The 10,387-nt window shown below is 41.5% G+C and overlaps 1 protein-coding gene across 1 annotated transcript in view; it reads right to left on the bottom strand.

The window, feature by feature from the left end:
* The window catches only part of PPM1D (protein phosphatase, Mg2+/Mn2+ dependent 1D), a 43,649-nt gene extending 36,389 nt beyond the window's left edge, over positions 1 to 7,260 (bottom strand). The window contains exon 1 of the mRNA XM_019545664.1: positions 7,256 to 7,260. The gene's annotated coding sequence lies outside the window, so the exon portion shown is untranslated. The remainder of the gene's footprint in view (positions 1 to 7,255) is intronic.
* Between the last annotated feature and the right edge of the window lie 3,127 nt (positions 7,261 to 10,387).

The raw sequence follows: 10,387 nt of genomic DNA, 5'->3' as shown, positions 1-10,387 counted from the left end.
CCGACACTGCCACCGCCCGTGGGAGCTCCCCACTCGACTCACCACCGACACTGCCACCGCCCGCGGGAGCTCCCCACTCTGCCCACCTCCGACACTGCCACCGCCCGTGGGAGCTCCCCACTCGACTCACCACTGACACTGCCACCGCCCGCGGGAGCTCCCCACCCGGCCCACCATCCACACTGCCACCACCCGCGGGAGCTCCCCACTCGGCCCACCATCCACACTGCCACCGCCCACGGGAGCTCCCCACTCGGCCCACCTCCGACAACGCCACTGCCTGAGGGAGCTCCCCACGTGACTCACCACTGACACTGACACTGCCTGTGGGAGATCCCCACTCAGCCCACCACTGACACCACCATCTGTGGGAGCTCCCCACTTGTCGCCACCACCATGAGCCTGCCATGCCCCCCCAGCCTCTGAGGGCATGCAGCGTTCAAGCTTGTGACACACTTTGAGGTCACAACCCACGGGTTGAGAAACACTGATCTGGAACAGTGGTTCTCAATTTTTTTGTACCAGGATCCATTTGTGAACATCAATGGCCAGGCCCAGCTTGGTGCCCCCCAGTCCCAACCCTCTGCCCCCACACCCCAGTATGTGCGGCAGGAGAGACCCAACAGCTCCTCAGTGGCTGGAATTCTGCCAGCTTGCAAGAGAAACCACAGTCTCTCATGTTTTTCTCCTTTACAAGCAAATCCCTTTTTAAAGTTTGTTCTCTACCCTTTCACATATTCTTGTTGAGTCACTTTTGGGTTGTGACCCACAAGCTGAGAAACCCTGGTCTAGATGAGAGAAACTGGTATAAGGGGGAGGGATGCACTCATTTTCAAACCACCCAGAGGATGTAAGAATTGTAAACGGTTTGCTGGAAGGATGGCTTGGGAGAGGTCTCGGGATGTTTGTCTGGGGACCTGCACTCCTCAGTCTTTTCATTAACAACATGCATGGGGGGGGTTTGGAGCGCACTTGTTACATCTGCAGATGACACAAAGCAGGGAGGAGCTGCAAGCACTGTACAGAACAGGGTTAGATTACAAAGTGATTCTGACAAGGTGGAGAAATTATTTTAAATGAAGGGTGAAATGCACTAAGGGTAAGTGCAAAGTAGCTTCAGTAGAATGATCCACTGGACAAATACAAAAAAGGGAAGGACTGACTAAGCAGCAGAAGAATGATAGTGCGAATCACAAACTGAGTCAGCTACTGCATCTTATATTGCTGGGAGCACAGAGTATTGGGTTGTTCAAGCTGAAACAAGACACTTCAAGCACAGCAGACTAATTCTACTGCACATTGGTGCGGCAAGCAAAATCTTTCCTAATGCACAGTAGAATTAGTCTACTGCACATTAGCATCACCAAAAAAAGCGTGCGCCACAGCTAATACGCAGTGGCGCTGATTACAGGCATTAATGCTCTGTAATTATGGTGAATTAATGAAGGTGTAGATGCACCACGTATGTCTTTTCACTTTATTCAACACTGGTAAGAGTCACCTGGAGTATTGGGTCTTAGTATGGGCACCATACTTCAAGAAAAACATGGACTGATTGGAAAGGAGAGAGAAAAATCCTCAGACCTAGGGGGGAAAGACAGAAACTGGGATCCAAAAATTGGGTTTGTTTAGTTTAAAGACGTAGGAGCAATTTTCAAATATATAAAATGTTCCTGCAAAAAGGAAGGTTATGAACTATTCTTTACACCCACAAGGTAACGGGTTAAAATTTCAACAGGAAAATCTTTCTAACCATAAAGAAAGACAAGCACTGAAATAAATTGCCAATGGCATTAGCGAAAACTTCATCAATGAAGGTTTTAAAGATGAGGCTAGACTATTATCTGTCAAGAATGGCATTCATATATTTGATCCTGCCTTGGAATAGAAGGGAGTCGATGACTTTGCAAGGTCCCTTCCATACCTCTTCTGTAAATCTAGAAGATTAAAATATTATTTTGCCATAACTGTTTTAGTGCCACAACTGTTCATGTCCTTTTCAGATGGGAAGAAACATTATTCAAATAGAATTCTAACCACCACTTTTATGTGAGCGACCCATTATTTATCCTTTCCTATATGCATCCTAAACACCTCCCTCTCCAATCTCTGATGCCTTTACCTTTCCTCACATTTGAAGCCTGACTAATACCCTTTTCACATCAAGAATTCATTTAAGGGCCTTTGCACTGTAGGTTCCCAAGGATTGCTAGAGCTGTTGGAGCAGGGTTTACACCAATGGTTATAAAATACAGAATAAGATATGTTCCCTGCTGGAAAGAGTTCTTCAACTGTGCTAGATACTTACATATTTATACCTTGCTATCACTTTGTAGTCCTGTAGCACCTTGCTCCTTGAAGTGCCAGGAGTGCTATCAATATTGTTGAATTAAACAAGCTTGCCTGCAAGTAATATTTCCAATATCAGTAAAACGGGGATGACTAATTCCTTGGCAGGTACGTAGTTCATAATTTTTTTTTTCATTCTTTAATAGGATGAAAGCCGCTTGCTATGAAGATAGGCAACATGTCAATATTTGAAACTTCTATAGAATCTGAGCATCTCAAAACACATTACAAAATGTTAAAGTAATCTACGAGGAATTGGTTAGATGAATTTTCTCCATATTTTCCAGCTGGGTATACAGACAATGAGCCATTATATTATGTACAAAAGATCACATGTTAGTGTGATCCGTCCAAAACAGCACCCAGAAGTGCTGTCTTGCACAGAATACGTCTTCATGACCACCTCATATAGAATTGCTTAAAAATCATATCATATTCAGACCAAAACAAGGCAGGCAAAGACTAGCCTGGAAATCTTTTCTACTATCTGGAAAACTCAGTACATCACTATTTCCCTTTTTTTTTTTGGTTAACAGATAAATGCAACCAAACAACTGCAAAGCTGATATTCCTTTATGAGGGTAACTAAGTCTGTCACTACTGACACTGTGGTGGGGAAATAGATCTTATCATCAGGGTGCAGCCAGAAAACAGTACTCCTGACTTGGAGTGAGTGACAACAAACTGACAGGCTAATAATACCATCACGGTCTGTTTCACCAGAGGAACAATTAAAGTCTCAAAACACCTGTGAAAAATCAGTAATGAAATACTGCAGTTTCATATATGGAGTAGGAACAGAGGATGTTATTAAGTAAAAATGAGTATTAAGTAGAGATGGTGCTTTCTAAAACATTTAACAGAAAGGGAGCAAGTCATGGGCAAAGGCACAAACAGAGCCCACCACTGGTGTGCTTTATATACACTTTTATACTTGTGATAACAGAAATAGGGAAAAGTCAAAGGGTAAAACAAATTCCCTGAGGATGAAAAGCCGAAAAGCTTGCGATTAAAGAACTTTTTTTGCAAAAACCTGTTAGTCTAATAAAAGATATCACCACTACCACGAGCCCTGATTGCTGAGGATGAAAAGGTGATTGACAAATTCCAAGATGCTTCTTTTTCGCCCTCCTTTTCGACATCAATGTCATTTTGCGCTTCCAGCGGAATGCAACGTCTCACAATTCAGAAGGAAGTTACATGCAGCCCAAATGCTCTCTGCCCACTGCTGTTAGCTTACAATCAGGGCATTGCACCATGGAAACTAGTATTTAACCAAGTTAGAGTGGGTGTGGTTTTGTTGTGTAACTGGACACAGCTAGAACAAATACTTAAAAATATATGGGTGTGGAACTGTTGAGGATTACGCAGTAAACTAAAGAACATCCTTACTTGTCAGTTTACTCTTGCATTTACTCTAGAGCTCTACAAAGCTCTGTCCAACTAGACTCGAAACAGGAAACTACCAAAGACATAAGCCAGTATACAAAGGGTGTGGGGGTATGAAGAGAGAAAAGAGTCCTGACGAAGATGTTGGTTGGATGAAGCCTCATTGCCTAGCCCCCACAATTCACATTAGGCACCACCACACCCCCTAACCCCGCCTGCTGGATCCAGTGTCTGCAGCACCTGCTTTGGGATCTGTATTGCACTTGCCCTAGCTGGTCTGGGACCCACGCTACACACAGTGTCCTGCTCTAACTAGTTTGTGACCCGGCACTACACATGGCACCCAAGCTGTTCATCCCAGACTATAGAAGGGGGAAGGCAGAGGGTGATACATGCTGTGCAGATCCCAGAAGGGGCACCAGTCCCAGACCAGCTGAGGTGGGCACCATGTGTAGTGAGGATTCTGGAGTGGGCACTTCGAGGTATGCATGCATCCAAGGCCCTGTGTGCAGGGCTGGTCCCATACATGCCACGAGTCAACTCAGACCCAGGGGCAGCACTGGGGCCAGATAATGGGGCTCCACAGGCCAAATCCAGCCCATGGGTCACATATCTTTGACACTCCTATAATAAGCCAATCACAAACTGAAATAAGAATAGCTTCATCTTCAGTAGGGAAAATGTATATTTTTAGAATATTAGTTATTCTCTTAAACTCCCAACATAGGATGGTTGTGGTTTTAACCCATTAGTGGAGCAGGTTAAATCTACAGGTTAACAGGCATCAAAAGATACAGCAAGTGTCAGAACTCGTTAAAATTATCCTTTGGTGTCTGCCAATCCTTGAAATCTAACATTGACCAGTTGGTTGTTATCACCATCAGTGACCTCAGGTGGGGCATCTTCAAGGGCTACCTCTTCCACTGGTGCAGAAAGACTGAACAGGATAAGGAGAGAAAAGCAGTGGGCGGGAACACATTCCCCAAAATGCTGAGGAGTTCCAAGTGAGGAGCCCATACTGGGGGAAAGCAGATGTTTTCATTACAAGGGGAAAAACAGGACTGAAGTGCACCAAAATGGCATGCATTTCCTCAGATACCAAATTCACATACTCCAAAATTTGATGGAGCAAAAAATCCAAAAGCTTATACCTTGACACTGATCATACTGCACTCTCTCTTTCAAGGCCAGTACATGTACCTTTTCCTCCAAAGGCTGCATCACACATCACAATAGTACTTTGAATCAACAACTACAAATAATAAAGGAGAACTGCTAGGGGCTCACAGTATGCTGACCTGTGATGCAAGCCACAGCATGCAGCACCTGGCACTTTCATTTTAACAATGTGTTTCATTTATTACTGCACAATAAAGTTTTATTTTGTGAAAAACATTTTTTGCTTTCTTTGTCTTACAGTACAGAAATGTAACCTCCCAATCAACAATACCTTATCCCATTCAGAAACATTCAAAACAATTCATATACTCTACATTCCTAAAGTAACACAAAATAAAAAGGCAATATGCCTTTTCTGGCTTTAAAAGTATACGATGTCAAAATGTGCTCTTAAAATCTGCCTCAGCTGCAAAATACCCAATAACTACACAAAATCAGCAGACATTCCACATCTCCCCATGGCCTTGTAAATACCCTGTGAAACACAGTGTGCAGCAACAACACAAAGAATATTTGGCTTGGTGAAATCATACCGATATCAAACAACATCTTCACAATCTCTTTCACCTGACAAATGTACAGTCCACATTGAACTGTCAGGCAACAGTTAAATCTTTCTTTATTGTTATCAACATGTTTGCTCTCTGGCTTCCCGAGTCAGCAAAACAAAGGTTAGGCTGAATCCCAGAGAACTGCAGTTGGCATCGCAACCCCGCCAACATTAATATGCCAATATGGGAAAAATGTCTTTGGTGGCAACTTGAAAAGAAGTCTTGTATTCCTAAAGAGGTATCATGAGCCTTTTCCAACCACTTAATATAAATGTAAGGAAGATTTCTCCTGTAATCTATCAAAATATAACTATGGAAAAGTACCCCTTTCTAGGTAGCGAGGGGGCCAGAATTGCGATATGTGGCGCATTCATCACCTTACCACAGTTACAAATCCAATTCAGATAAATCCATTTATTTCCACATTGCCCGCTGTCACAGTCCTTTGTAGCATGACATGCATATTGGCTTGACGCAACTCAAATGCTGGCCAACCCCACTGTTTTCAAAACGCCAACTACTGTCCGATAGTAATCCAGGATTGGCAGAAGGCAGAACAGACTAACTGGTTCACAGAAGCATGAGCTTTCATAGGTAAGTGCAGTCCATTCCTAGCATCTGATGAAGCAAATGGTTGTCTATGAAAACTCATGCCTTCTGAAACTAGTTAGTCTCTAAAGTGCCACCCTGTGCCCTACCTTCTGCTTGACTTAAGACTAACATGACTAACCACCTCTGTTATCCAAGATTGTAAGCTTCAAGAGTATATTTTTCCTACGTGTCCCATGTCAAATCAGCTGACATGTTGGTGCCTCTGTACTAGTGTACTGTAAAAATTGTTGCAATTCCACCAATGCAGTAGGATCACTTGCCCTTTCCTAAAGCAAAACACAAGAACTCTACTAATCTGTTCAGCATTCGTGCTGCTCACAGCAAGAAAGACTGAGACTAAAAGTGTGAGGAAGACCAAGTAAAGGGACAGAATAGAGTGAAATTAAAGAATTACAAAAATAAATGATGTAAAAAAAAATATTACGGGGTGGAATAGAGCCTAAATCTCTCAAGTTCCCTTAATTCTATTTTAAGAGCACTGCTTTCTCACAATGCACAGACAATATGTCCCAAAAAACAGTGGACAGGGGAGCAAGGGGAAATGAGATGCCTATTCATAATGCCAATATACCTCTCGTTGAAACAGTTTAATTATGAAGATGTATTACACAAACTAAGGCACCAAACCAAATGTGAAGACATTGGCTGCAGTGTCAGCAGATACTTGCCAGCGGAAATGTACTTGTCAAAATTTCTAGCAGAAATGTAGCCTCAGATATTTAACAACAGGATCACTATCTAATATCATTAACCTAAACATTTTTGTGCCTTACTGTGATTTTTGTGACGGAAACAAAGGAAACACTGTGGCTGCAGTTCCCAAGGTTTGAATGCTTTCATGTAGTACCAGTCCAAGGAATAACCAGCTTTAGCAGATAAACAAGGACTTCTGTTGGTGTTTTTTTGGTTAAATATTTTTGGAATCATTCAGATTATAATTTAAGACACATGTAATATATTAAATTCTAAATCAAATGATCACATCTCTAGTAACAGAGAGAGAAAGCATAAACATTCTGAGTTTGTGTTGTTACTAATTTAAAAATAATGAGGGACTGGATATATCAAGGGTTTAGTAATGGGAGATGGAGCTTTTTGCCTGTAGATAACTGGTGTTTAAGGTAGCTAATTAGCAATTACAGGGGTATAGGTTGTAGCTGTCTTTGTCCAAGGACACAGGCAGACAAGGTTCTTTGGGTAAATCTGATATCTTTTATTAGACCAACTCAAATAGTAAAGAAGACCATGCATGCCAGCCTCGGGCCTTTTTACTATTCACTCCATCCAGGAAGAGCACACACTAACTGCAGATGCTTCCTCAGCCTGACACAGGGTATTTATTCCTGAAAGCTTACAAAGAAGAATTTTCCAACTATTTGAGTTGGCCTAATAAAATATATCAGATTTAGAAGATAGGAAGTGCCAGTGTTAAACTAAGCCAGGTTGATAGTGCCCAAAAGTTATTGAAGGTTGTTGATTGTAGCCGTGTTGGTTTAAGGACATAGGCAGACAAGGTTCTTTGGGTAGATGTGGTATCTTTTATTAGACCAACTGAAATAGTTGGAAAAATTGTTCTTTGCCAAGCTTTCAGGCACAAACACCCTTCTTCAGGCAGAGACAGAGGTTATTTATTCTTTAATGTTTGATAGGTAGCCTATGTAAACTAAACTGGTCATCTCAGCAGAGGAGCTGTAGAGAAAGTCTCTTTCCAACTACCTCAATCCCCTTCCCCAGGGAAGCCAAAACCTGGAAGGCATAACAACTGACCTCCTTGGCTATGCCTTTTGAGTGGCCCTGAAAGCACAAAACAGTTGATATGTGAAGTCAGTATTAGCTGTGCTGCTTCTGTTTGATGAATACAGAAGTTTCCATTCTGGGTTTAGCAAGGCACCACTTCATTAATCTCCCCCTCAACCCCACCTCCACCCCATTTTGTTATAACTGAGCCTCTTACATAGTCATACAGGAAATGTCACACACAACTACAGAAAAAGTATTTAACTGTTTTAATTGCACTTTTGAAAAAAATATTCATAAAGATGCAATATGTCCAAAGGACCAGATTATACAAAGACACATTACACAGAGTTGATATGAGAGATTAAACCTAACAAAATCACCGAGGCAACAGTAGTGTCCTCTTCTACAGCGTTCAATATACTCCAGAACCAGTGCACAGTAGTTTTGCATATTTGTATAATCATTCTTTTCTCATATGTGTGCTTAATTTTGGTATTCAGGGAACTTAAGTGGAAAAAACAACTTCCACTTTTAAGTGTATGTGGGGTTTTCTAACTGTATTGAAAAGATAAGATACTTTGGAGTAAAACAGTAAGTGCTTTTTCTGAATTTTGGATGGAATCTTAGGTTACATATATTAAGCTATCAAATGTTTAACGGGGTTCTATTTCACACATGCTAGAAATTCTGTTCAGTGTAATAATGCCTTCTTCCACATTAGTTAAGAATGGATTTCACAATTGAGAATATTCCTTTAATACCAATTCCTCAGCTAAGAATGATAAAAGCTCAAATCAACAGCAGGAATTCACATTGTATAGAACTGAGGGCTTTTGGTTTTTGTTTTTAACAGACTTCTATTGTTAATGCTTGTTGTTATAAAGGTGTTATAATGAAAGTTCTTGATTATTGCTTGTCGTTTTAAAAGCTGAAGCATATTTCTTGTGATTACCTTGTAAATACTGTGTGGTTTGGTAATTTATGTAAATTACACTTAACATATCAGTTATGGTTAATTATGTAAATAAATGTTTCTATTTTCTTTTCTTTCAGTGTGGGCCATTAGCAGGTAATCAAGCCAGGCTCCCTGGCTTTGTTCTCGTTACCACTGACAAATCAACAGCAGTTGACTGAGGCACCAGTAAAGAGGTTTGTAAAACTGAAAACCCAGTAAATCCCTGTCTAGGACTGACCCATAGTGGTAGGTCACCAGTGAGAGGCACTGTTGGAGCTATGGGTGGGGTGTAACAGCACTAGAGTCAGTGAGAGGTGGGGGGCCTCTCATTTTGGACCAAGCCTGCTTGGACTTGGGATGTCCTGTGAGAGGACGGGAGCCAGTTGCTCTGAAGAGCAAATGAAAGCGCTCAAGGGTACTCCCTTTAGATGGCTAAGCAGATCTTCATTCTTGGATGGAGGTATGGATTACAGGGTGACTGTCTCGTTGTCATCCTGGCCAGGGCATTGTGGGGGGGAGTGAGGGTGCCACAGGTGTCCATACAGGTAAGCAGAAGATTGAATCATGCGGGGCTGGCTGGGCTACTACACCCAGTGTCCAAAAATACACATTACACACAAGTACCTACAAATTGCAGGAACCCTCCTTCTCTCCTATATGCAAATTGAAACAACAGCTGGTGGATGAAGGGATCACTACACAAAAACTGCAGCAGCATCTGGTGGATAAAGGGGCTCATTACATGTCATTCAGTGAATTACCATGTACACGACAGATCCATAGATGCATCACATTAATTTGTGTTGATGCAAACTAAAATAGATTGGGATGTGGTTTATTTTGAACCACAAACAGGTCATTTAAATTGCAAAAAAACCCTTGTACATGTAAAGTGTAACGCAGTTAAACCAGAAAAGAGGGCTATTTTCATCACATGTACATTATGCCTAGTCTGCAAAGAAGAGATCGGGTTTGATCATGCAGAGAACTCAACTTCCACAGAGACCTATGAGTCATAATTGTATGTAGGACAGTTTGACTTGATCCAAACTAACCAGTGTGCTAAAAACATGGCCACAACAATGTGTAAAGTATGCTTTCACATCTTTTCCAAGTCTTAACTTCAGGATAAATGTAGATGAAATCTATAAAACATTACGTGTACTTACCTGAGTTGGAGCACGCATCACAGAAAAATGTCAGCATAAAGGGGAAAAAAGCAAAAGAATGCTTTTGTGACAAAAGGAGTGCTAGTGTGATTACTTCCCACTTAGCTGTATAGTTTTAGGTGAGCCAACACAGCAGGCTACTGCTCTACAGCTTAATTATTTCCTGTTAAAGCTTAAAATTGGAAGCCTCCAACAATTTTTCCAAAATACTGTTTTCAAGGTTCCTTTAATATCCACATCAAAGGAAACAGAGATGATCCATGTGTTAGGCATATCAAATCACTTCCTTCCTACTTCAGAATAAATGAGCTACATAAACCAATGTAATGGGTTATTTTTGTTTTATGTTTTTCCCACCTAGCTCATCTAATTATATAAAATACCAGTTTTTAAGTAACTGCTGGAAAGTACGAACGCATTTCTAAATCATGCCAAAGCTTGAA

The sequence above is a fragment of the Crocodylus porosus genome, unplaced genomic scaffold (assembly GCF_001723895.1).
Source record: "Crocodylus porosus isolate Cpor-Errol unplaced genomic scaffold, CroPor_comp1, whole genome shotgun sequence".
In the NCBI taxonomy this organism is placed as follows: domain Eukaryota; kingdom Metazoa; phylum Chordata; order Crocodylia; family Crocodylidae; genus Crocodylus; species Crocodylus porosus.
The sequence above is the reverse complement of the archived record's forward strand: the minus strand, read 5'-3'. Positions and strand labels throughout refer to the sequence as shown.